The sequence below is a fragment of the Octodon degus genome, unplaced genomic scaffold (genome assembly GCF_000260255.1).
Source record: "Octodon degus isolate 3935 unplaced genomic scaffold, OctDeg1.0 scaffold00219, whole genome shotgun sequence".
Lineage (NCBI taxonomy): Eukaryota > Metazoa > Chordata > Mammalia > Rodentia > Octodontidae > Octodon > Octodon degus.
The window spans coordinates 29,719-53,721 of record NW_004524795.1 but is presented as its reverse complement, the minus strand read 5'-3'; the positions used below and the strand labels follow the sequence as shown (position 1 = coordinate 53,721).

General features: G+C 49.6%; 1 protein-coding gene across 1 annotated transcript in view; it reads right to left on the bottom strand.

Moving 5' to 3' along the window:
- LOC101578749 (netrin-1) overlaps positions 1 to 24,003 on the bottom strand; it is a gene marked incomplete at its 5' end in the record, with an annotated part of 73,667 nt that overhangs the window by 28,734 nt on the left and 20,930 nt on the right. The gene's annotated exons all lie outside the window — the stretch shown is intronic.

The following is a 24,003-nucleotide window of genomic DNA, read 5'->3' as shown; positions in this document are numbered from 1 at the left end:
CATGGCATGTGCTACCAGGGATTGAACCGTGGTCCCTGCGCTTGCCTAAGCTTGCCTAAACAGGCGCTGTAGCCCACTGAGCTATCTCGTTGGCACTCCTGCACTTTAAAATGTTTCACTAGTTGGCTCTCTGAGGTGCTGGATGCAGCATGGCGCTGAGCAGTGGGTGGATATGTAGCAGGCGGGGCCAGGCCAATCACATGAATGTCACATATCCCTAAAAAAGTGACACTGAGAAAATGCAGACAATAAGCCAGGCACACTGGCAGAGAAGAAGGAAGGCAGGTGGAGACGATGACTGTTCTCCAGAGGTGACTCTTAGGTGTCAAAGACAAGCCCTGCAAGCCCATGCAGAGCATCCCAGGTGCAGTGGGTGGGAAGACCCCACAGCCACAAAGCGCCAGGCAGGTGTCAGCAGCCCTGAGGAGGGGAGCCTGGAGCCCGCTCAGACTGCACTGTACCCTTGGCAGGCACCCGATTGTATTCCAGTAAGGTTGGGGCAGTAAGATCATAGCTGGTTTTTAGACTTGCTTTGCTGCCTGATCTGTATTTTAAGTTTGACACCAGGATACAAGTCCTGTGTTAAAAAGAAAAGATACTAAAAAACATCCCAAGGCACATCCCGTTCTTAGAGAGAATGAGGACTACTTACTCATGGGGGTGAGAATCCCAGGATGACATCTGTATTCCACAAGGAGACGTTTGCCTTCCTAACCCACTGGGACGCACTACATCCTTTCTAAGAGGTGTGTATGCATGGGAAGCTGCACCTTTTAACTCCTCAGGAGCCAGTACCCAGTGGCTGTCTGGTAAGTGTGAAGTTGCAAGTTTGATTCCCAAAAAAACCCAAGAGTTACTACCAAGAGACAAGGGCAAAGCCAGCTAGAATGTACTGAACACCCATTGTGTACACAACAGGGAGCGAGGCGGCTGCTCTTGCTGGCGTGGTGGGGAAGCTTCCTGGGGGAGGGGAGGCAGCACAAGTGATGCTGGGTGGTGCAGAGGAGACGGGCAAGAAGATCTGAGGAAGAGAGTACCACGCAGCGAGGACGACCTGCACGAGGTCCTGAGGCAAGGGTCTGACTCCTCACCCCCATATGGTCCAGGGGCTGAAGGGAAAGCTGGGGCACCATGCACAGAGCGATTGAGGAGCAGAGAGCCAGCCTGCAAAGCCTGTCTGCCTGCGTCACTCAGGGCCGCTTGGTACCATTCTTAGATGTAAGAGACCCAGACGAGCTCTCATCTTTCCCACGAGGGGCGGTTCCCTGGCTGTCTAGGTCCCCCTCAAACATGATCTCCACTCTGTACTGCGTTGGCTGCGCCAGCCTCATTCTTTCCAAGGACTGCAGGTGAGCATACACTGGAGGATGTAGTGCGGGGCTACCTGCATGTATGAACCCAAGTCCTGCTCTGCTCCTGCACTGGGCTGTGGACCTGGGGATCAGCTGCCTAGAGCTGGCTCTGGCTCCCGCCAAGAGCCCCCAGGGGATTCCCTTTGCTGCCAGCCCAGGCAGGGTTGGGCTCCTAGAGGTCATGTACAGCAAGACCAGGGATGCCCAGGGCAGCCCAACTTCTCATGCCTTCCCTGGAGAGCCACTGCCATGGTAGCCTCAGCTGACCTGTAAGAATGTAACAATCTGCTATTGGCTCCCCAGATCCATCGAGCTCCCTTCCCAAATAGCAAGCCCCCATGTTTCCCACTTAAAAATGCCCTTCTTCAAGGCCTCACCTGTAGCTCACCCTGCCATGACCCACTCTGGTCCCAGGCCTGCAAGTGGAACTTGTGAGAAAGGGGCTCCCGGGAAAGCCACTGTCTCTAGGTTTTAAAAAGGTATCCATTACATGCCTGCTACTCCAGGACCTGCGACCACGCAAGCCTCTGCGTCTCCTTCAGTAAAGCAGGTAGTGGTGATGACAGGACTAACGGTGCTGCCTGCTCTCAGGACTTTGGAGCACAGGGAGGGGAGGCCACAGGGGCCCCACTGGGAGTGGAGGATGAAAGAGAGAGCAGCAGAAAAAGCAGGGCCCGAAGGAAGCCTCATGGGGTAAGGAGGAGAGCTCAGAAGATGCAGGCCCAGGGCCTCGAGGCAAGCCCTAAGCCCTGCTGCTATGGGGCTCTGCACAGCGGACCTGAGTCCTGTAGAAGAGCAAGGCCTCTTTCTTGGCTGTGCTGTGGTCCCAGGGCAGGGCAAGGTTGGGGATGAAGAATGCAGCAGGCCCCGTTCCCGGTCCTGCAGCTCCTCTACCGGCGCATAACATAGGGTGGCTGGATTCTATCATTTGCAGTGTCTGGATAGAACCAGCCCTACCCCCTTTGGTATTAGAGTGGGCCAAGATCACACCAGGGGCCATCATCCATAGGTCTAGCCACCACAGCACGGCTCCCAACACCTTGCTCCTCAGGATGAGCTTAGATCCCATTCATTCCTGGTCACATCTCTATACATGCTGCCTTCCCTCAGCTCCAAACGCAGCTCTAAGCATTCATGGTCTAGAACTTTCCGCCTTCCACCTTCCCCAGCTGATCAGGCCTTGGTGTCCCAGCTAGATACTAGACCCAGTACCTAGTCAAACGCACCACCACAGATTGCAGGAGAGGCCCAGAGGCACACAAATCTGTTCAGGCCAGGAACAAGGCCGTCCCAAAGAAGGTGGCTGTGGCTACCCCTGAGATACTAAGACTCATGGGCAAACAAACCCACAAATACAGGTTCCTGAACAAAGACAGTTCCCTCTGTGGTCCTTCTGCTGATCCTTGTGAGTAAGCCTGAGGGAGGGAGGGAGTGGCCTAGGCACTTTTGGAACCTGCTAAGCCCTTGGACAAGGAGGGCACAAGCTGAGCAGGGGAGGATGAGCAGCATCAGAAGGCCACGCCACTGCTGTGCGGATGCAGGCTGACCTCTGAGAATGGGACCCTCGGGCTTTGCTGTAGATCTCAGCATGCTGTGTTTGGGTGTGGCTTTACTAGAACAGAACTCTTGCTGGACCCAGAACATAATCACTGCCCCCGAGGGAAGGCAGATCGCACTTCCAGGAACATCTGGGCAGCTAGACGCTGGGTGGCAGCAAGGATCCTGCAAAGCAATGGGGGCAGGAGGAAAGACTACTGAGATGGATGTGCACCTCTGTGACTCACTGCTGTGTGTCCCTGGGTGCTGCTGTACCTCTCTGAACCTGAGACTCCTCAGGCATGCAGTGGAAGTAAAAGTTTATAATCCTAAAATTCTAATGAGCTGGAGCCTGGCCTATAATAAGCACTACAGAATATATTAGCTGTATTATTCTTACTCTAACTTAGGAACCATGACAGAAAACCAACTGGATTGTCTTACCAGCACATATATATATATTAATGTATTTGCTACAGGGTCTCACTACGCAGCTTGGACTCACAGTGATCCTCCTGTTTTCAGCCTCCCCGGTGCTGGGATTACAGGCATGCAACACCATGCCCAGTCTCAGTGGCCAGCTCAGCATGCCCAGGGGTGGGGCCAGCATGGCATGTGGTACCAGGGATTGAATCCAGCCCCTGCACTTGCCTAAGCAGGGGCTTAGTCTGCTGAGCTATCTTGCTGGCCCAACATCTATACATTTTAAATCCAAAGATAGTTCTAGCTCAAGTATGTCCTTAATCATTGAATAATGACTGCTCTCTGGCCTGTCCTGTCCATCTTCAGAGGATGTGGCTCCTTCGAGACCCTTGTCATACTTTGCAGTTCCAGTTTTCAATTTGTTTATTGTCCCTTTTCCTCTAGCAGTCAGGGACATCACTACTATATCCCCAGGGCCTAAGACACATCGGAGCCCTTGGCAAATATTTGTTGAATGAGCTGAATAAGAGCAGGCCCCCACTGTCACCATCCTGTGGCCAGCAAGGTGATGCTTGGCCCCAGGCAGGCGTGCATACCTTAGTTCAGTGACAGAGAAACTTTCAGAGACCATGCGCCAAACTGCAACCCCAAACCCACTGATTTATCACAAAGCGCCAACACTGCAATGAAACCTGAATACTGAGCTTTTAGTTTAGACAAAACAACTCTACATTAACATCTTTTGTCTTAAGAAAAACAATAACATGCGTGACAGGAGTTTGCCACCACCGTACCCAGAGGTGGAAGTCATGGGCTCTGCAAAGAACCTGCCCCAGAGAGTGTACCTGGGTCAACAGTACAAAAGGAAAGGCTAGAAACACGATGCTGAAGGGTGGAAGAAGGCAGTTTTCAAATATGTTGCAAAACAAAAAAAGCAAAGCTTGCAGCCCTCAGCTCCTGGCCTAGGGAGGAGAGTGGGAGCCGATAAATCTTCACTCTCCGGGGAGGTTGGAAGGACTTTGGTGTTTTGTTTGGACTTTCATAACACAGATCTTAAATCCACGGCCTTATAATAAAAATATATTTGCAGACTTAAAATACTAGGTCCAGGAATCTGAGGTTGGCTCTCAGAGGTACAGCCAGGGAGGTTCTGAGCTGGGAAGCCCTGGGGATGAACATCCCCCTTGCTGGCCTCTGAGTCCCCCCTAGTTCAGTCCTTTCTGACATACAGGAGCCCTGGAGGGGGAGAGAGGCAGAGGGGCACAGGGCCGGGCTTCTGGGATCGGGGACAAGAGGGCCAGGCTTTTCCTCCCTAGCTGAGGACAGCACTGGATAAGGGCCAGGCTCTGCAGCCCGGCCTGGGGGTGGGCTGGGGTAGCCTCAAGAGCTTAGGGCTGCACTGACCACATGAGGTGGGAGAGCCACCTTTCTTCTCCTCTCCTAACAAGAGGGTGAAAATGAGTCCTCAGCATGCTCTTTCTTCTTAGTGAACAAGATGGATTGGAAAACAAATTGGTTCAAATAAAGCATGTAATTAGATTAAAGCCTCTTGCCCAGAGCCGTTAGGACTGCAGCGAGCCCTCCTGACTGAAGGCAGGAGACTGGCTGGCTGTACCAGCTTCCGGACATCCACGGTCTTCTGTTGACCTGTATCTGCCCACCCCCAGGTCTCCCCAGCCAGTGTCACCTATGCAGAGGGGATTGCCATGAGGATCACTCTGGTCTCTGCCTCGCAATCACTCCCAGACTTGGGTGTCACCCCATCCTCTGCCTGCAGAGCCTCCCTCCGAAGGCTGCTGTGACCAACGCAAGGCCTGCCCAGGCTAGTGATGAGCTATACCTGCACAGCCCTCACGCACCTGACCTGCACACTCCACGAGGAGGCGGGGAGAGCAGTACAGTACAAGACTGTCCTGATCATCACACATGAGAAAACGGAAGCTTGGAATGTTCTGTCCAAGGCCTTGAGTCAGGAGGATGCGTTACTAACATCAGCTGCCTCTGCCCTACTATCAGGACACTCATGAGCTCTCTGTCTCCAAACCATAGCCAACAGCACTGAGCCTAACTACTCCCATCCCAATAAAGCAGCTGTCCCTGCTCAAGGGGCCCTCCCTTCTGCTTCCCCCTCCTCAGGAAAGAACCTCTATGTACCTGCCCCATGCCCACCCAATTCCCATTACAATATCCCTTTCCCAAAAAGTGCCCCCTACACCCATGAAGCCCCTTGGGCCATCCAACAAGCTTTTAGGAAATAAAACCATGTTCACAGCTTGCCAGAGGAAACAGGCCACATTCAAGAAATTTCTGGGTAGAAGGGAGGAATTCATCTTCTTGAAACTATTTCTGAAATTCTATACAAAAGTGGCAGGTGAGTTCTGGCCCTCAGTGGCGAGTGATATTCCAGGATGGGAAGAGAAGAAAGAAAAAGGAGACAGTGTAACACCTGGGATCCTAGATCCAAAAGCTTATGATGAACCATTTGAGGGTTTACAGAGGAAAAAGCGATGGAGAAAAGCAGATACGCAGCACACAGACCACCAGTTTCCCCAGTCAACCACATGGCAGACATCACTAATCAATCACAGCACCCTTGGCAGCCTAGAACCCAGCAAGGTTTCCTTGTTGCTCAGTGGATAAGACGATGCAATTTTGCCATTCATTCTGTCACTTGCTGTGGACAAGATCGGACACAGACCATAGAACTCACCATTTGGAATGGAAAGCCTCTTTTAAGACTTGACACAGGTCCATCCTTGCACCCCAGTGGCCAGTGGTGCTGTTGGATGCCCCCCCCAACACATACACACTGGTTCTATGGTGGGGCAAGACCGCCATTGCCTGAGCCTCACCTAACTTGTGCAATTTCCCCAGCCTTATGTCCACCTTCAGGAAGAGTCTAGCACAACCTACCTGGTAATCAATAGGACAGTGTTCATGACTTTAGAAGAAACGGTCCCCAACCCCAGGCACCCTGGGTCCCATCAACTTAGAGGCTTGGCTTCAGTGTCCACTCTTCTTCATCACTTCTCTGCTCTGAGCTCCTGATGTGAGAATGGAAGGCTAATCCCCTTTCCTACTTACCTTATAGATGGGTATGTGGAGAGCAAAGCTGCTTCAGGTTCTTTGGAAAGTATAGCTTAAACCCTAAGTGATATGACTGTGAAATCAGGCTTAAACTAGAAGCTACTCAGCTGCATATCCCAGTTCTGGGAAACATAGGAGGTTAAGGAAGGAAAAACTCTTAAGCTGCCAAATTGGCATCGCGAAGGAAATCTCTTCAGGTCTTCATTTATAGCTTAATTATTCTTTGTTTACAAGCAATAATAGTAAAACAAGAGCCATGCCTAGAGCTTTATATACTAGGGTCTTGTTATGGTTTGTATCTAGTTGTCACCCCAAAGCCTCATGTAAGTTATGGGGCAAATGAAGCTGGAGAAGCAATGAGTGGCTTGAGGGGCGGGGCCAGAGGACCAGGGCAGGGCCTGAGGGGCGGGGCCAGAGAGGCACGAACCATAGACTGGCTAGCCTGTGCTTTCTCAGAGAGGTGGAGAGGGTCATCCTGGACACGGCAGTGCCCCAGCCTCTCCTCCAGTGTCTTGAAACCTCCAGTAACTGTGAGCTAAATAAACCTTTCCTTCCCTCATTTTGAGTGTTGGGTATTTGTCCCAGCAACAAGAGAAGAAAAAATAAGACTGGTCTATACATAGTTATCCCTCAGTATCTGTGCAGACTGGCTCCAGGACTGCCCTTAGTACCAAAATCTACAGATGTCTAGGTCTTTTATTAAAAAAAGGAGTATTATTTTTATAGAATCTATCTACATCCTCCTGAATGCCTTATACCATCTCTAGATTAAATGTGATGTAAATGTTATGAAATAGTTGTGTTTTATTCTTTGGGGAACAATAAGAGGGGAATAATCTGTGCCTATTCAGTGTAGATGCACTTTCTTTCAAATATTTTTCATCTGAGGTTGGCTGAATCTAGGGATTACAGATCATGTGGCCGGGGAGGCCAACAATATTTATTTAGGGACTGGTAGGGGAAAGGAAAGGGCAGCAAACAAGGAGCAAAGAGGCGGACGACAACACATGCGAGGAGAGCAGACGCAGGCTATCCAGGGGCAGGATGTCCAGCAGCCGCGATTCCCAGGAGAGCTGAGTAAAAGGGGAGCCAATGGTTGAGTGACAGCATAGCTCCTCTTCCAGGGATGACTCATCCCGAAAGGTGAACTGTACTCCACACACCTGGTTTAACAACACAAGACATTTGGTGACAGGTATGGAAAACATTCCCATCCCAAATTTCTTATAAGTTCTGTGGCACATCAATGAGTAATGTCATGAGAAGCTAGCAATTTCACTTAGGGGGAGCCACTCAGGCCACAGCACTGCCACAGCCATGAAAGATAATAAAGTCCTCCCTGGCAAAGCCAATCTCTTCTACCTTCTCACATGAAAGGTGGAAGTACAGGAATCTCTCACCCAAAGTTCTTAAGAGCAGAAATATTTTGGACTTTTTTAATTTTGAATTTTTTAGGATTCTGGAAGATCTGCATAGACATGATAAGATATTTGGGGGATGGAGCGCAAATCTAAACACAATATTCATATATGTTTCACTTATACCTTATACACAGACTTAAGATAATTTTGTGTAATTTTTTTAGTGTCTCTGTATTTTGACTGTCACCTGTCACATGAGGCCATGTCTTGGATACTTTCTTGTTGCTGGTACAAAAGGCCTGACACCCACAAGTGAAAGGAGAAAAGATTTATTTTAGCTTAGTTTGTAGAGGCCTTAGTGTAATAGTTGGCTGGTTCCAAGGCAGGCAATATGGCAGAGGGGCATAGCAAGGGGAAAACATTCAGGAAGGAAGGAAGGAAGGAAGGAAGGAAGGAAGGAAGGAAGGAAGGAAGGAAGAAGTGAGCCTTCCTTCTTGCCCTTATTATTCCACTCAGGCTCTAAGCCTATTGACTCCTGCCAACCACACCCAAGGTAGGTCTTTCCACACCCAGAACTGTGCTTAACTAATCAACAGAAGAATCCAGTGTCACACCCATAATGGAGTTACCTCCCCAGATCCCACCTGTGAGTGGGTGTGGCTTGGAGGAGACATCCAGAGAGAAGCCATAGTGGGTCAGGTGTGGAATTTCCCGTTTCAAGCCACCCTCCTGAAGAGCCGCTGTACAGTGCAGAACCCAGAACTGGGAAGGCGCATCAAGCACACCATGGATACCCCGGATGTCATCCCTGCCTTTCCCTGCTCACCTGGACACATCCTGGGCTTTTACCAAGATGCCAAATTCATTGCTTATACCGGTATTGTTATTTAACCATCTTTTTTTCTCCAAGAACTATAGACACAGCATTTCCAACTATCATTCCGTATTTGTTCCCCACCTTTACAGGGCCTTCTCAGGGCCTCTGGGCCTCTTTCTACCACCCACAGGTGAAAGGGAAGTAGAAGGAGAGGGCTGCATACCCAGAAGTCCAGGCGCTGCTGCGGATCCTAGCAACGCCCTTGCATTTCACCTGACCTGCTGGAAAGCTCTCACACAGTCTGCTGAGAGAGACTCCCAGAACAATTCTGGAGGCCTTGTGTGTGGGATACACCATTTAGCTTTATTCCCTGTATCCAAGTCCACAGGCTAACTCAGAGCCCCCTGGTTACATGTGCCTCCTCTATTGGAACTTTGGCTTTCTGATAGCCGAGGGCCAAAGCCCCACCCACTCCTCCCACTACTATGTCCCAGTAACATCCTCACCAAAACCTGGAGCCACAGAACAAGTTCAGAAATGATTTTTCAAAGGTCAAAACTCTCCTGCTATCTTCTCCTAGTATTAGAAACTTTAAAAAGTATATTTCCATTTTCTGTTGACTTAAAAAAAAAAAGAGATTTGTACCTATGTTGTTTATTTATTATTTCTTGCCTATATCTTGTAATATGAGAAACTACTTTGGCAGTAACAATACACAATGTACTAACCATTGTTACTCTCCTACAATCTTGTTTTGAGATTTTGTACCATTGTTTTTATTTTTTTCTTTAAAATAAAATAACTGATGTCAAAAATTAAAAAAAGGAAAAAAAAAAAAAAAAAAACCACTCTCCTGCAGAGACCTCTGCCACCTGAGTGGAGAGTACACATAGAGACATGCCTGCTTCTGCCTGCAGAAGACAAGCTATCCAGCCAGATGAGGGGTGTCAGGCTGGGGGAAAGGAGGAGGAGAAAGGATAAGGAGACCAAACCTGCATCAGAACCCAAGAAACACTTGCCACCAGCCACTTAGTGCTTTTCCAGATGCAAAGCCTTCCAGAGTTTCTGCTTGAAGGCTCCACATTTCCAGCTATGCCACAGGTTCTAATCAGAGGTTCCCTATCCATGAATTCAACAAACGAGAGGTCGAGAGTTTTCAATAAAAACTGTGTGTGTTGAACATGTATACTTTTTTATAGTTGTTCTCTAAAAACATATAGTATAACAAGTACATGCACAGCATTTACAGCATAGCGGTACAGCAACCTAGAGATAAGTCAGTGACACAGTGTGGCACGTGGACAGGGCGTGCAAATGCCATGTTGTCTCCTATAAGGGACTTGAGCACCTGTGCATTTTCCTGGTGGGGCAGGGGAGGCTGGAACCAATCCCCCAAGGGTACAGAGGATCTACTGTATCTTCCTCTCCTGTCTGTCATCTGTGTCATTAGGAAACAGCAGCCCATCTGAGGGGGGACAGAGGGGAGAAGCTACCTCAGACTTGAGGCTGTGTTCATTAGGCAGTGGAACACCCAGTAGGCTCCGAGCAATGCCAGCTGCTAGCCAGGCGACAGAAAGTGACACCAGCATCTGCTGACTCAGACAAACCTAGTTAACAGTTAACACCCCAAGGTAGAATCCACCTACCTACAGGCCTTCCTTATAGGGCACACCACAAGTCCCTTGAAGGCAAAGCTCCATGTTCTTCTCAGCTCTGTAACCCCAGCAACTAGTACAGGCCCTGAGCAAATAAATGCAGGACCAATGAATGAATGAACAGAAAATACAGAAGTGGACAAATGTACAAACCCTCTGATCAGAATTCAGAAGGAATTCTGGGAGTTGGCAAGGGGACAGGAGAGGTATGAAAGCTACTTCCAAGCCTGGCTGAATAAGAAATTCCCCTTTTGCGGCCTGTAGCCCAGAGGAGGCCAAGGAAAGAATTCATACAGCACAGGGTCCACAGTCCATAAGCCCTTCCAAATTGCAGAAAAGGCCGCACCTGCTTCCATCAGTCTGTGGCTACTAATCCGCTGTAACGGCTCTGTGCCCCCCATTCTGGCTCCCACTCGGCGGGCAGCGTTATCCCATGTATTCGCTTTTAATAAGCTGAAGCCATTTGGGGCTGAATTCACTGGGATCCGCTCCTGCCGGGCCCACCCCGTGGGGTCTCCTTGTCAGCTCTCCCAGTGAACAGGGGATTTTGTGTTCAGCAGGGAAAACAAAGCTGTCCCAACAGGGATCCAGTTGGCTCTCTGTATGCTTCTCCAGTGACAGCCAACAGTGGACACAAACTGGAACTGCTGTCACACTAAGGGGGGATTCAGATGAGCTAATCTGGGCTCCCTGGGAAGCCAGGGAAAGAGAAGGACACCAGAAGCCCTGTAGCGTTCCCCCAGCTGGTTGGCTAGCTGGTTAGATCAGCAGGTTGAGCCAGTGCTGATGAGGTCATGCCTTGGAACCCGGTGGTGCCCTTGCTTCCTCTACCTACACCCCAAACTTTCGCAGCTGTCGAGTAGGATGCACACTCCCAGGCCAAGCCTGGGCTAAGCTGCCTCCAACACAGAAAAAAGATCTTTAAGACTCACCCCTTACTTTCTGATGCCAGCTGCTGCGGCTCCATAATGTCAGGGGGCCACAAATACACTGAAGTCACTGCAGCAATCCAAGAAGGTCTATCCTGAAGACTATATGTGGTTACCAAACACTATTTCATTTTCTGCCTGAGCCTATGAACTGTATTACCCAGGATCCCTTGCAGTTAGGTATGGTCATGTGATCAATTCTGGCTAAGGGGACAAGTGTGTAAGTGATGCACAAAACTTTCAGAAAAGTCTCCCATGAACTTCTCAGTGATGACTCTGGGGCCCTAGAGGTTGGCACAGCCACATGAAGAAAGGAACCTGAGCCACTAACCCACAGCTATGAAGGGAGCTACCCAACCAGGAATGCCCATGGGTGACAGCTGCTAATTGGGCCAGAAGCACCTGGGCTCTTAGGGGTGTTTGTTACAGCGTGCAGTCTGCCTGACCAACACAGGGGTACAAGTGGTAAGGAGGGTCTGTCCTCAGACAGCAGCAGGAGTGACCAGATGGACGTGGGTCCCAGAGCGCAACCAACGGCTCTTTCTACGTGGAGAGCTACAAGAGCAGCGGTGGGGAGCCTTTCAGAGACAAGTGCCCAAACCACAACCCAAAGCCCACTTCCTCATCACAACATGCCGACATTGCAATTAAAACTGAATACTGAGGTTTAAATTTAGGAAAAAAAAAAACTACATTAATATCCTTTGTCTTAAAATAAAAGTATGTGTGCCACCACTGGTAGGTTCGCTACCACCGTGTTATACAGTGGATGAAACACAAGCCCCCAGATCCCAATAAAATTCCCTATCATAATACTGTCCACAAACATAAATATCTGAGCATGCTCAAGTCCCTTGTACAAAATGGCACGGCATTTGCATAAAAGCTACATACGGCCTCTCCTATACCTTAATCACTACATAACTTAAAATGCCTAATACAGTGTGCTATATAATGTTATATTATTTACAGAATAGTGACAAGAGAATTCTACACAACTCAGATGCAATTTCTTTTAAGTAGTTTTTTTTTTTTTTTAATGTATTTGATACAGGTCTTACTACACAGCTTGGACTTGTAGTGATCCTCCTGTTTTTCAGCCTCTCCAGTGCTCAGATTTTAGGCATGTGCCACCATGCCTCGCCTCAGTGGCTGGCTCAGTGTGCCCAGGGGGTGGGGTTAACACAGCATGTAGTGCCAGGGATTGAACCCCGGTCCTTGTGCTTGCCTAAGCAGGCACTTAGTCCACTGAACTATCTTGCCGACCCTTTTACATAGTTATTAACTGTGGTTGATTGGATGCACACATGCGGAGGACTGACGATGGCAGATGTAGGAGTTTTGTGCCCTGAACCCTACACTGGCCCAACACAGCCATCTCTGGCTGGCACAATGGCAGCTTCCCTGGTACACACATAGCCTTCTCTGAAGGGTTGCTGCTAGCTGATGGACACTTCTTTGCTTGCAGATATGCAGGAGGTTACATAAGTCCCTTCCCAAGGGACAGTCCATAGCTTGCATTCAACTGGCGTAGGTGAGCATAATGCCTCAGTCCTTTTGCCTTTAAGTGGAATCCCTCCTTTGGCATGATTATGGCAGTACATTGCTTGGTCATAAACTCAATTGTCTCCACAATTCTGGTCACAAACTGAACTGGACAAGAACTGAATCAAATTCCCCCATAACTATGCAATTGGGCTGTTTCTCATCCAACTCAGGTTGCAACCAGACTCATGGAAAGAATCAAGTTCGTGAGCTGAGGAACAACTGTGCCTCTCCACAGCTCTATGGGATAGGGCTGAGTCACGACTTCTGAAGCCATAGGTTTTCCTCACATCTTCCTCCCCTGTACTCTTTGCTTCCCTCTCCATTCCAAGGTGCTCCTGGGAGCACCCTCAACAAATTACCCACACAGATAATCCTGTCTTGGTCCTCCAAGGTACTGGCAAACCTAACCCCAGATATAGGGACCTGAATCATCCAACCGAATGGGCAACATTCTACCCCTTCATCCACCCACAGCAACAAACTGGCCACAAGCAAGAAGAGCAGGAATGAAGGCCAAAGTTGAGACACCCTTGGCCATCAGGCCCCAAACGATACCACCATCTCAGAGGTCTAAGACTGGACAAGGGAGGTTCCTGTGAAGATGTGAAGACCTGAGGGCAGTGGCACTCCCCAAGCCTGGGGCTGCAGAAGGTGGCATCCTACGATAGACAGGAAATTAGAAACATGTGTCACTGCTTGGGAGGGGGAGGGAAAGAGGCAGGAAAGCAAGAGATTAAAGCCTCATCCAGCTTGGACCCAAAGGAGATCTTGAAACAGTTTTCTTTAAAGCCCACTGAGCCAGGCAACCCATGAATTTCTAGTGTCCCTTCAGCAGGAGGGCTCTTTTCAAGTCACTGAGCCTGCTTTCTCCCCACCACCTACTGATTGAAAGCCTGGCTCACTGGAGGCACTATAGTTAGGTGGGAACCTTGGTTCTGTCATCAACACTCCTTGTGACCCAGGGCAAGTCACTGTCCTCCTCTGGATTTTAGTGTCCCCATCTGTCGAATGTGGAGACCAGAAAAGATGACCTATTTCTAGGTTCTTCCTGGTATCAAGATTCAGAACTCTACCCCTTGAGTGCCTTTTGGACAATGCTAGATTAGAAATGTTTACCAAGTAGCTGTCTTGGCTATTAAACAAAGCTTCAATTTTCACAATTTGCCCATTTGGTGGTGTGAATAATTCCACCATGAGCATTTTCCAAGACAGCATAGTACCTCAAGGGCAGAATTAGGATGAGATGCACACAAGCAGCTCTGGAGAGCCAGCTCCTATGTACCGCCAGTTCTTGTAAACCTCTCTGCACACTACGTTCATTTTAGATGCTCCATCGTTTCCAATCTCAGCAAACAAAAGGCTTTCACCTTTCCTCAATCTCACAATACACTTTACTCTTGAGCACAGAACACAAAACAGAGCATGCAACATTTGTCACAATTTCTCCTGGGGAGGCACTGGCCTTTCTGGTCATGGGAACAGGAAGTGGATGGCATCTCACCACCCTCTAAAGATGCTAACCCTCTTACCGACACTGAAGCTCCACACTGGAGGCAAACCCAGGCCCACAATCTCCACGGTCACATATCTGGACCAGACCTGAGGTAGAGGCAGGGGACTTGTTTCATGTGGCCACAGCAAGAGCTTTGGCAGCTCAGGGAGGAATCAGCAGAGAGGACCATCCTGCTCAAAGGCAGGCTGCAGTGGAATGAGGTCAGTCTAAACACCATACAGCCAGGCAGGAGGCAGCTGGCAGCCTCCCGGCCTCCAAACCATGGACATCCTTTCATCTAGGAAGGCCTGTATGCACCAGAGGGAGGCGCCTAGATCCCAGACAAGCTCTGCCCTTAGTCCAATCCTCTTCCTCTAAGAACACCAGGCTGGCTTGGCCCTGCAGGCCCTGCCCAGCTGCTGGGGACAGAATGAGGAAGACAGAGAGCATGATGGGTGACTGATCCGAGGATGCCCCAAGGTGAGAGCTGGGAGGGGAATAATTAGGTCACTGAGCCAGTCATCACTTTGTTGAGAAGACCTGGTCCAGAAGAGCTGAGTAATGGCTTGCAAGATGCTTACGCTGCAGTGGGCTGAGACTCACCCCAAAATCCAGAGTATGGTTGGATGGTTACATGCATTATTGGTACTTTAAGTCTTGTGTAGTTTGGGATCTGGTAGAGTATTTAAGCCATCAAAGGACTCTAGGGGTACCGCGCAGCCCCCTCAGGGTTGGAGGAGGGCTTTACTCACCTCAGGGTGGTGGCTATGGAGGTCCTGCAGGGAAAGCTAGTCAGTGACAGGGACTGCAACAGGGACACTGCTCTGAACTGATGTCAGGACCCCTGAGTTTCACCCAGCAGTCTCCAGCAGGGCCTGATGCATCGCTAGGGGACATCTGATTATCATGCATGGTCCGTCCCCCACACCCAGCCCTCCCAAGGATCCTGAGGAGTCTCAGGGGAGAACTGGGCAGCGCTCACCAGGGGGCTCTGCATCCATTCCAAACTCAGCCTGTCTCCAGCTCCACAGCATGCACCTCCCCACCCCCACCAGCCTCTGCCAGTAAGGTCCCTGTGACAGCTGTGTGACATGGGGTGGGGGGTTGCTGAGTCCTGCTATCCGTGACACCTGTCACTTGTCCCATCAGCTACCTCCCTTGAGCCCCCAGTGGAAAGCGCTCCCAAGATAGACTAAATACTCCACCCCCACTTGCTCCTCTGGTCTCCGGCTCATCCCTTTATCCTCTCCCAGGCTGGTGGCAGCTCCACCTGCAAAGGCCCAGGCAAGGAGAACAATGGGGTCCTGAAGCCAGCAATGCTAATGGCCTCCTTTGTGCTCCTTGGGGTGACAAGGCTTCTGGCAGCGGGGCAGGGGGTGGAGGAGCTCTCACCCTGCTCACCCCCATCCTGACCTCTGCCCTACCCTTTGTGTAGGACCCAAAAAGAGGAATGAGAAGAAAGGGAAGGGGAGGAGGCAGCCAGGGAAAGTGAGACAATAAGGAAGGAGGTATAGAGCAGAGAGAGGGAGAAAGCAAAAGACGGAGCAAAGCAGAAGCAGAGGCAGATTCTAGAGAGAGACAGGCAGATGGAAGAGCGTGAGGAAGAAGGAATCAGAAGCTATTCACCAAGGCTTTCTAGAAGCAGTTGGAGCATATCAAATTGCTATTTAGGGGCCCCGAATGGCAATTCCATATAGTTCGACCTCATGCCTACGGGACTGGTCTGATCTCAAGCCAGCATTAGTAAGCAGGTCCCACTGGCTGGAAGAAGCCCTGTCCCTGAGGCTCCTCACTGTTTTGTTCTCCGAGCTGATGTCAGGATGCCTGAGTTTCACCCAGTGGTCTCCAGCAGGGCCTGACGTATCCCTAGGGGACATCTGATTATCCCAAGCAGCCAGGCAGATCTTCCAGCCCTCACCCCACAGTGCTGGGGTTGAGAAATCTTGGATTAACCTTTGGTAGAGGAGCTGGAGGGTCTAAGCTCAACGGAAGCAGACTTGCCCAGCTTGTGTGAGGTCCTCAACACGATGAGAAGAAGACCTTGTTTAAATACCTTAAGTCACCGTGGCTCAGGGTCTTTTAGCTTTCACACCCTCAGTACCCACAAGGACAATGCAAGATGTCCCTGGTCAGGCTCCCTGGTCCTCGCTGCATGGACGGGAGGCTCAGGGCTCACACACGCCCCTCCCCCACTGCGTGCTGAGCCTGGGCTTTGGTTGGACGTGGCACCAGCTTCGCTTGAAGGACGTGTGGGTGGATGAGGACAGCAGGGCCAGCCCTTCCACTCTGCATGTCCCCCTAAGTGCACTGTATCTGCAAAAGCAGCTCGGGACTGGGGCCCCACATGCGTTTCTAAACACAAAGCTTTGTGTATCACTGTTGCAGAAGGGCGTAGTAATGAAATCACTGAGCAACCCAGAGGAGAAAGACATTCAGAGGAAAGAAAGACTTTTTTTTTTTATATGGACTGCAGATCAGGTAATATTAGAGAGTTTCTTATTAATTTGATTAGGCTAATGATGGTATTGAAAGTATGTTCTTATTTTTTCAGAGATGTGTTGTGAAAACCTGCAGACAAAAATGTAATGATGTTCAAAATTTTCCTTAAAAATGTTTCAGTGTAGCTGGGCATGACAGCACATGCCAGTAAATCCAGCACTCAGGAGGCTGAGGCAGGAGGATCACCACAGGTTTGAGACCAGCTTGGGCCTCATAGCGAGTTCTAGGTCAGGCTGAAGTACATAGCAATGCCCTGTCTCAAAACAAATAAACAGAGAACAAAAAATTTTTTTTCAGCAGGACCAGGAATATAGCTCAGTCACAGAACATTTCCCTAGCGTATGTGAGGCCCTGGGTTCAATCCTTAGCACTACAAAAAGAAAAAAAAAAATTTCAGCAAAGAAATATTGTTCAAGCCAATATAACTAAACATGAATTATTAAGTGTAGGTAATAAGAATGTGGTTGTCACTATTCTCTTCTTCTCTGAGATGCCTCATGATAAAAAGTTCAACAATGAGTCAAAGATGTAGAATGAGTCAAAATTGTATATTAATCCACAATATACCAGTTCATAGTAAAATCCTGGAGATAATTTCCCGTCTGTGGGTTGAGCTGAATTTTACCATGGATCAAGGAACAGGCAAACCAAAGGCTTAGCCCTGTCCCACAGGAAGTCCTTGCCGGCTTGGGATATGAGACTCTCTAAAGCCCCAGCTTCGTCCATGTCAGTGTGATGTGTAACTCATAAAAAGGAGCTGGTCCCATCTATGAAGACCATGGTGCCTCTCTGTATTTTCTTTCAGGGAGAACACACACATTTTAGCCTGCTCAAACCCAAAGGAGTTGCCAATCTGGGCACTCTGAGTGGGTGGATGACTTTATTGTGGGGTCCTCCTGTGGATGCAATGTGAGTTATTCGGCAGCACCCCTCTACCCACCAGGGGCCAGTGGGAAGTCCCTCCCCAGCTGTGACAACTGAAAATGTCTCCAGACAATGCCAAATGTGCCCTGGGGACAGAATAGCACAAGGCTGAAACCACTGAAATATAAAAAGATAATGAAACAACTGAATCGAAAGGTTCTCTAAACTGTCACTGCATCGAAGTGGCCTTTCATGTGTTACTTGTTACTCCATCTGTTTCTGTCTAAAACCCAAGCCCCCCTTTCTTTGTAGTCTGAGATAGAGTCTTGCTAAGTTGCCTAGGCTGGGCTTGAAGCTATGATCCTCCTGTCTCAGCCTCCCACAGTGTGGGATTACAGGCACGTGCCATCTGGCCCTGCTAATTTTTTTCTCAGCACTGTATGCCAACTGGTTTAGTCTTTCCCACACTCATTGGCAGCCACAGACTTACTATATACTACGTTCTGTTTATGTGTGAATCTGTTTCTGGATTTTCTACTCGGAGTTGACGATGTCTGTCTTCTACCATACGAAATATCCTGTTGGTAATAATATTTTAAAATATCTGGTAGGCTAAATCACCTTTCATTAGTCTTCTTTTAAAAAATTCTTGACTATTTTTACAGATTTATTTTTCTAACTAAACCTTAAAATCATCTGTCCAATTGGGAGGTTGGTCGGAATTATGCTAAATACATAATTATTCCTAGAAGAACTGATTTTGACCATTCTAACTCTTGCCTTTCCAGCATGGGCAAGACTTTTTCCTGGTCTTTGGTGTCCCTTAGGGTCTTGTTTTTTTGTGTAAATATATATGCTGTATTTCATTGCTACGCTTACTCCTGTGTGTTTGACATTCTCGCTGCTATTCTAACTTAAATTTGTGTGCATGTGTGGTACCGATGGTTGCAAGCAGGGCTGGCCTTTCCCTTACAGCGTCAGCCATTTTTTATTTTGAGACATGATCTTCCCAAGTTGTTCAGCTGCCCGGGCTGTGTTCCAATTTGCCATCCTGCCTCAGCTTCCCAGAGTGCTGGGATGGCAGGAGCGCCCCAGCAGGCTGCCTGCTTTATTCTAATTGAAATTGTATTCCATTATGAAAAACATCCCATTCCTGGGCAGACAGTCCACTGTGTGCTTTCACTCATTCAACAGGCACTTTGTGACCAGGCACTTCTGATACATAAATGTTACTGACCTCCTGCCCCCGCCATAATTTTATACTGACCTTTGTGCAGAGTTCTGTTCTAGCAATTTGCAGCTGATTGTCTGTCAGTGTTGTCTTTTATGATGCCCACGACTTTCTGGTATGAGCTAATTCATAGGCTGTCACACCAGCTGCCTTGTGACCCAAAGGACAGGGCTCTGCTAACTATTCTCCCATGCTCTGACCCTGTCCTGGCAGCCAGGTCCACCAACCCTACACACTCACAAGAGCCCTAATGGTGCTTGCAAAGCACGTCGGCTTGTCTAGTTTTGTTGTAAACAGTGTCTCACTGTGTAGTCCAGGCTGGCCTTGAACTTCTCATGTAGTCCAGGCTGGCCTTGCACTCCCAATGATCCTTCTGCCTCAGCCTCCCGGGTCATGGGACTACAGACCTGTGCCACCTCGCCTGGGCATACACTGACTTAAGTAGCCCACCTGTCCTTGGTTTCAGGACCTTACCACCAGCGGCAGATACTCAGGTCTGCCCTCTTTCCTGGTAAGATGTTACCAGGGCAGAAAAAATCATAAGAGCAGACCATAAAGTGATCAGACAACTGGACATCTGATGGGCAGAAGGAAGGGGAGACCACCGCCGCTCAAAGTCTCCACGGTCAGGTGACCTTGGAAACAGTATTCTGTTTCCACCTACATAAAGTTCAGGTCAGAATAACGCCCACCTCACGAGGGTGCGAGAGGTGATCACCCCACCGACACCGACAAAGCATCCAGAATACCGCTGAGCACACAGTGAGCCGTACACACACACGCAGAACCCATTCACGCCCGATCCCAGGTCAGGTCTGACCTCCAGCCGGCACATATCTGATGATGTGAATGACACTGCACTCACTGACCTGCGTGGCCGGCTCAGGGTGGTCCAGCTGTTTCATGCTGCCCTTTGGGGATGGTGCCCTGGTCAGTGCCTCTCCGGGCTCCTGGTATCAGCTGAAGGGCCCCCATCCATGGCGGACTCTCAGGCCCCTTTCTCTGCTCCAGGAATCTGAAACACCTCCACCGGGAACTCAAGGAACCACACCCTTCTCAGGAGTCTCCAAAGCAGAGGAGGCTGCAGGGGTGGGGAGCCTGGCTTTCCCAAGGCACTTCTGCCGTTTCCCTCAACCCTCTCTCCACACTGGCCGTGGTGAGCAAGCTAAGAAACACCGCTGCCTCTGAAAGGCTCCCACCAAGGGAGAAGACAGAGAGGACATCTGGGCTGCTTCCACCCGCTGGCTCTCATGAAGTCAAGCACTTGATCATTGATTGATTTCTAATCTTTAGCTGCTTGCCAGGAAGCTCTGCTGTGGCCACCCACAGCCCTTCAGTCGCTCCTGCTGGGGCAGCCCACCTGGTCATTCCTCAGGGTTCCCCGAGCCCCTACATCATGCTAACCCTGCACACCTGTCCGCGTGCCAACAACTGGCCCCAAGCCCCACGGTCCTGGGCAGAGGCTGGCAGAGACGTGGCCAGCTCGGCTCAAGCCCTTATCATACTGTGGTGTCTGCATTTTTCATGCGGTTTTCTTCTTCTGTGTTGAACACTTGCAGCAGGACCCCACCGACTCAGGCTTCACAGGGATCTGCTCATTTATTCACCTAAGCAACCCTGTAAGGCAGGATCACTGCTACTCATTTCAGAGAAAGAAACCACACAAGAGCAAGTCAAACTCTGGCTTCCAATTCAAAGCTGTAGCCAGCCTTCTGTCCTGCCCACCAAGCCTCTCTGTATTTCTAGTCTTGATGCCACCTATTCTCTTTTCACCAACCTAGTCCCTCAGCTGGCACATAGAAGGCTAACCTGAGAATAATACACACTGCTCCATGTGACATCTCGAAAGGTGCCCCCACCCTAGCTCACCTGCTGGCTTGCACAAAGAGCTCTGTGGGTCCAGCCACCACCTGTAGAGTGTTCTCTCTCTGAGGGGCGCATGCAAGAAACTCTTGGAAACCACTCTCAGCCCAGTCTGGAGCCACTGGAACAGGAGGGCCAGGTAGGAGCCCAAAAATGCTGGGCTCACTGAGGAAAAAGAGCTAGGGAAAGGGGCCAAGAGCCTGTGGGAGGATAGGGGCACCTCGCGATTGGCCTGGCTCCTCACTCTTATACCCCAGTCCTGGGCCTAGTTTGCACTCAAAGGCGGCTGAGCACTTCAAACCAGGGAGACCAGGAGAAGTGGCCTTCCTTCTGTGGGTCTCTGTCCATTTCCTGGACAGGCTCACAACAAGGTGGGGTGGAGTCAGCTCCCATGGGCTCTGAGAGCCAACTCTGCATGTCTCTTCCATGAGGTAGCCTGAAACAGGGCACAGGTGCAGTACTCACTCCAGGCCAAGTGTCACAAGCTACAGATCACCCCGGTTCCTTGACCTCTGCTAGGGCTTGTGGGTGGACTCAATGACCAGATCTGGGCTGAGGAGACAGCTCAGTGGCATAAGCACCTGCCTGGCAAGCACGAGGTCCTGAGTTCCATCCCCAGTAGGTACAAAAAAAAATCAGATGTGGATGAGGAAGAAACCCCTGCAGGAGGGAGTGTCATTAACAAGGAGGAGCCTGGGAGCACAGGTCCCCACCCTGCTCAGTCCAAGATCTCAAGCCAGGGAAAGAGCAACCCAGATCTGCTGGCTCCAAACCAGTGCTCCTCCAATGAACCAAGAGACCTCCACAGAAGCCTGCCATTTGCGATCATGGATTTCTCTTAAGTTAGGGAGGATGAGGGGAGACAGATGTCCCTCTTTTAGCCAAAAGGTGCTGAGGCCTCTGCAACCCCAGGAGGCTGGTCTGTGCCAGGGCCCTCCGCACATAGCCCTTTTGGAGTAAGGGTTCCCCCTGCCCTTCCCAGCCTCCTTGCCTCAGACCTCCCACAACACCACGCTCCTGGCCATCCTGCCCACAACTGCTCACTGGCCAGCTCAAGGAGAGGCTGTGTCTGTCAGCCTCACCACCAATCCTCGGCTTACTGATTCTTCTGGTTAGCAGGCAAAGATAAGCTTTTCTCAGGCAACTCCGCACAGAGGCCTTCCCTGCCCAAACACAGCAAGAGTGGACAGGTGTGGAGGTGCTGTGCTCCCAGGCCCTGCTTCCCGGGCTCTGTCTGGCCTCCAGCTCTCAGCTCTCTGATGGGATGGCCTGAAAGCCAGCTCAGTGTCCCCAGGGATGACTCGTGCTTTCCGGGTGCCCCTTTACTGGTTAGCAAATGTCTGGCCAAAGATCCAAGATCCAAACCTGACTGTCCAGCCCTTTACTGAGGAAAGCATTTTGTAAGTGGTTAAATCACATTTGTAAAAAAAGAAGAAAAAAATAAAGTCGTAAATAAAATCAAGAGGAATCAGAAAAGTTAATTAACCAATCAAGGACTGTCAAGGAGCCTCCTCATTTCTAAAGAGGCGGCTAGTGGTATTAAAAAGTGCTGCGCAGGGCCCGGGAGATAGCTCAGACAGTGGTCTAAGCTCCTGCCTGGCAAGCGCAAGGACTGGGGTTTGATCCCCAGTACCACATGCTGTGCCAGCCCTGCACTGAGCTGGCCACTGAAACTAGGTGTGGTGGCTCATGCCTATAATCCCAACTCTGGGGAGGCCGAAACAGAAGGATCACTACAAGTCTGAGCTGTGTAGTGAGACCCTGTACCAAATACATAAATTAAGAGAAAAGAAAGTGCTGCTTGGGAATCTCTTATTTGGGGCAGGGCATTTAACTTTCTGGTAGTGTTTGCCTAGCCTCGGGTTAGATTCCTAGCACTGAAAAATAAAGCAGTGGAGGTGCAGATAGTCTGTCTAGTACAGCTAGGAAACTTGGATGCTTTACACCAGCTATGTGTATCCTATGTAAATATTGGAGGAGCACACAGATTTTTTTTTTTTTACCCCCTCTTGCTTGTCCCTCTCCTCATTTACCCATTTCTGCTTTGGAAGGGAAAAAGCCAAAAACATTGTAAGAAATCCAAAATTCTGTAATGAGACATAGAAAAAAAAAAAAAAAAAAAAAGAAAGGAGACAAGAGAAAGATCATTAAGCACTGTACTAAATGTCCTGGTGCACCCATTAATATTCATAATTAATATGTGCTAGTAATTATAATTAAAAAGAAAAAGATCTGTCCTGTCCCCATGCAGCACTGGTGATGTGAACCCAAGGGCTTGTGCAGCTGAGTGCCCTCAGGCATCTCTGGCCAAAGGACTGCGACTACCGCTGAGGCACAGGACGCTCATTCCCCTAAGTATCTTCTAGCTTCAAAATTCCTACCCCTCAATTTCATTTTTTAAAAATGAATTTAGGACAAGGTCTACTGCGTGTACAGGGTCTCACTATGTAGATCGGACTCATAGTGATTCTCCTGTTTTATTTGCAAGCTTTCCCACCTCCCCACTGTCCCATCTAGAGAGAAGAAGGACCCCCAGGGCTGGCACTAATGTCACTGCCTGTTCCAAGTACCGGTACACAGAAGCCATGGCGTCCCATATCCAGGAGCCTAGCGTGGACCTGGACTGTGCTCCACGGGGCACCCCACACTGCCAAGCTCTATGTCCTCCATATGTGCAATGCCAGGGCTGCAAAATCTTTTCTTTTGATACCAAGACTTGAACTCAAGACCTTACCCTTGCTAGGCAGGCCCTGTGCCACTGAGCTGTTATCCCCTGCCCCCTGTAAAGCCTTTCAGACCACACCAAGGAACCCTGCAGATCCTGCCACGGTATTTTTCAATGCTAAAATAAAACAGATGGTCTTGCCTTCTGATGGTTTGAGATAACAAGTTTTGACTTTACCATGGTGTAAAAGCAATATACAGTCAGTAGAACTATATTTCACGTTTTGAATTGGGATCTTTTCCTGAGCCTGCTGTATACAGTCAGAGCCTCTCTCCTGATGCTAGGCAGCAACAGGGAGCCACGGCTCCATCAGCCCTGTGGTCTCAGGTGCACTCTCAGCAGGAGGGGCGTCCTCGATGCATCGTGTACTCCGGATGCTTTCAGCATATAACCCCATCCTAAATGGGAGGAAGCCAGGGCAGGTGAAGAAGGAGGGTCCCAGCCTCAAAATAAAAAAATAGAAAGTGCTGGAGATTACAGCTCAGTCTTCACTTGAATTTGTGATCCTCCTGACTCAGCCTCCCGATAACATAGGCTTCTTTCAAATGACTGTAAGTAGGCCTAGTAACTGCTGTAACTGTGACGCCATTGTGAACACAGATATTTCATGGTATCTGCATC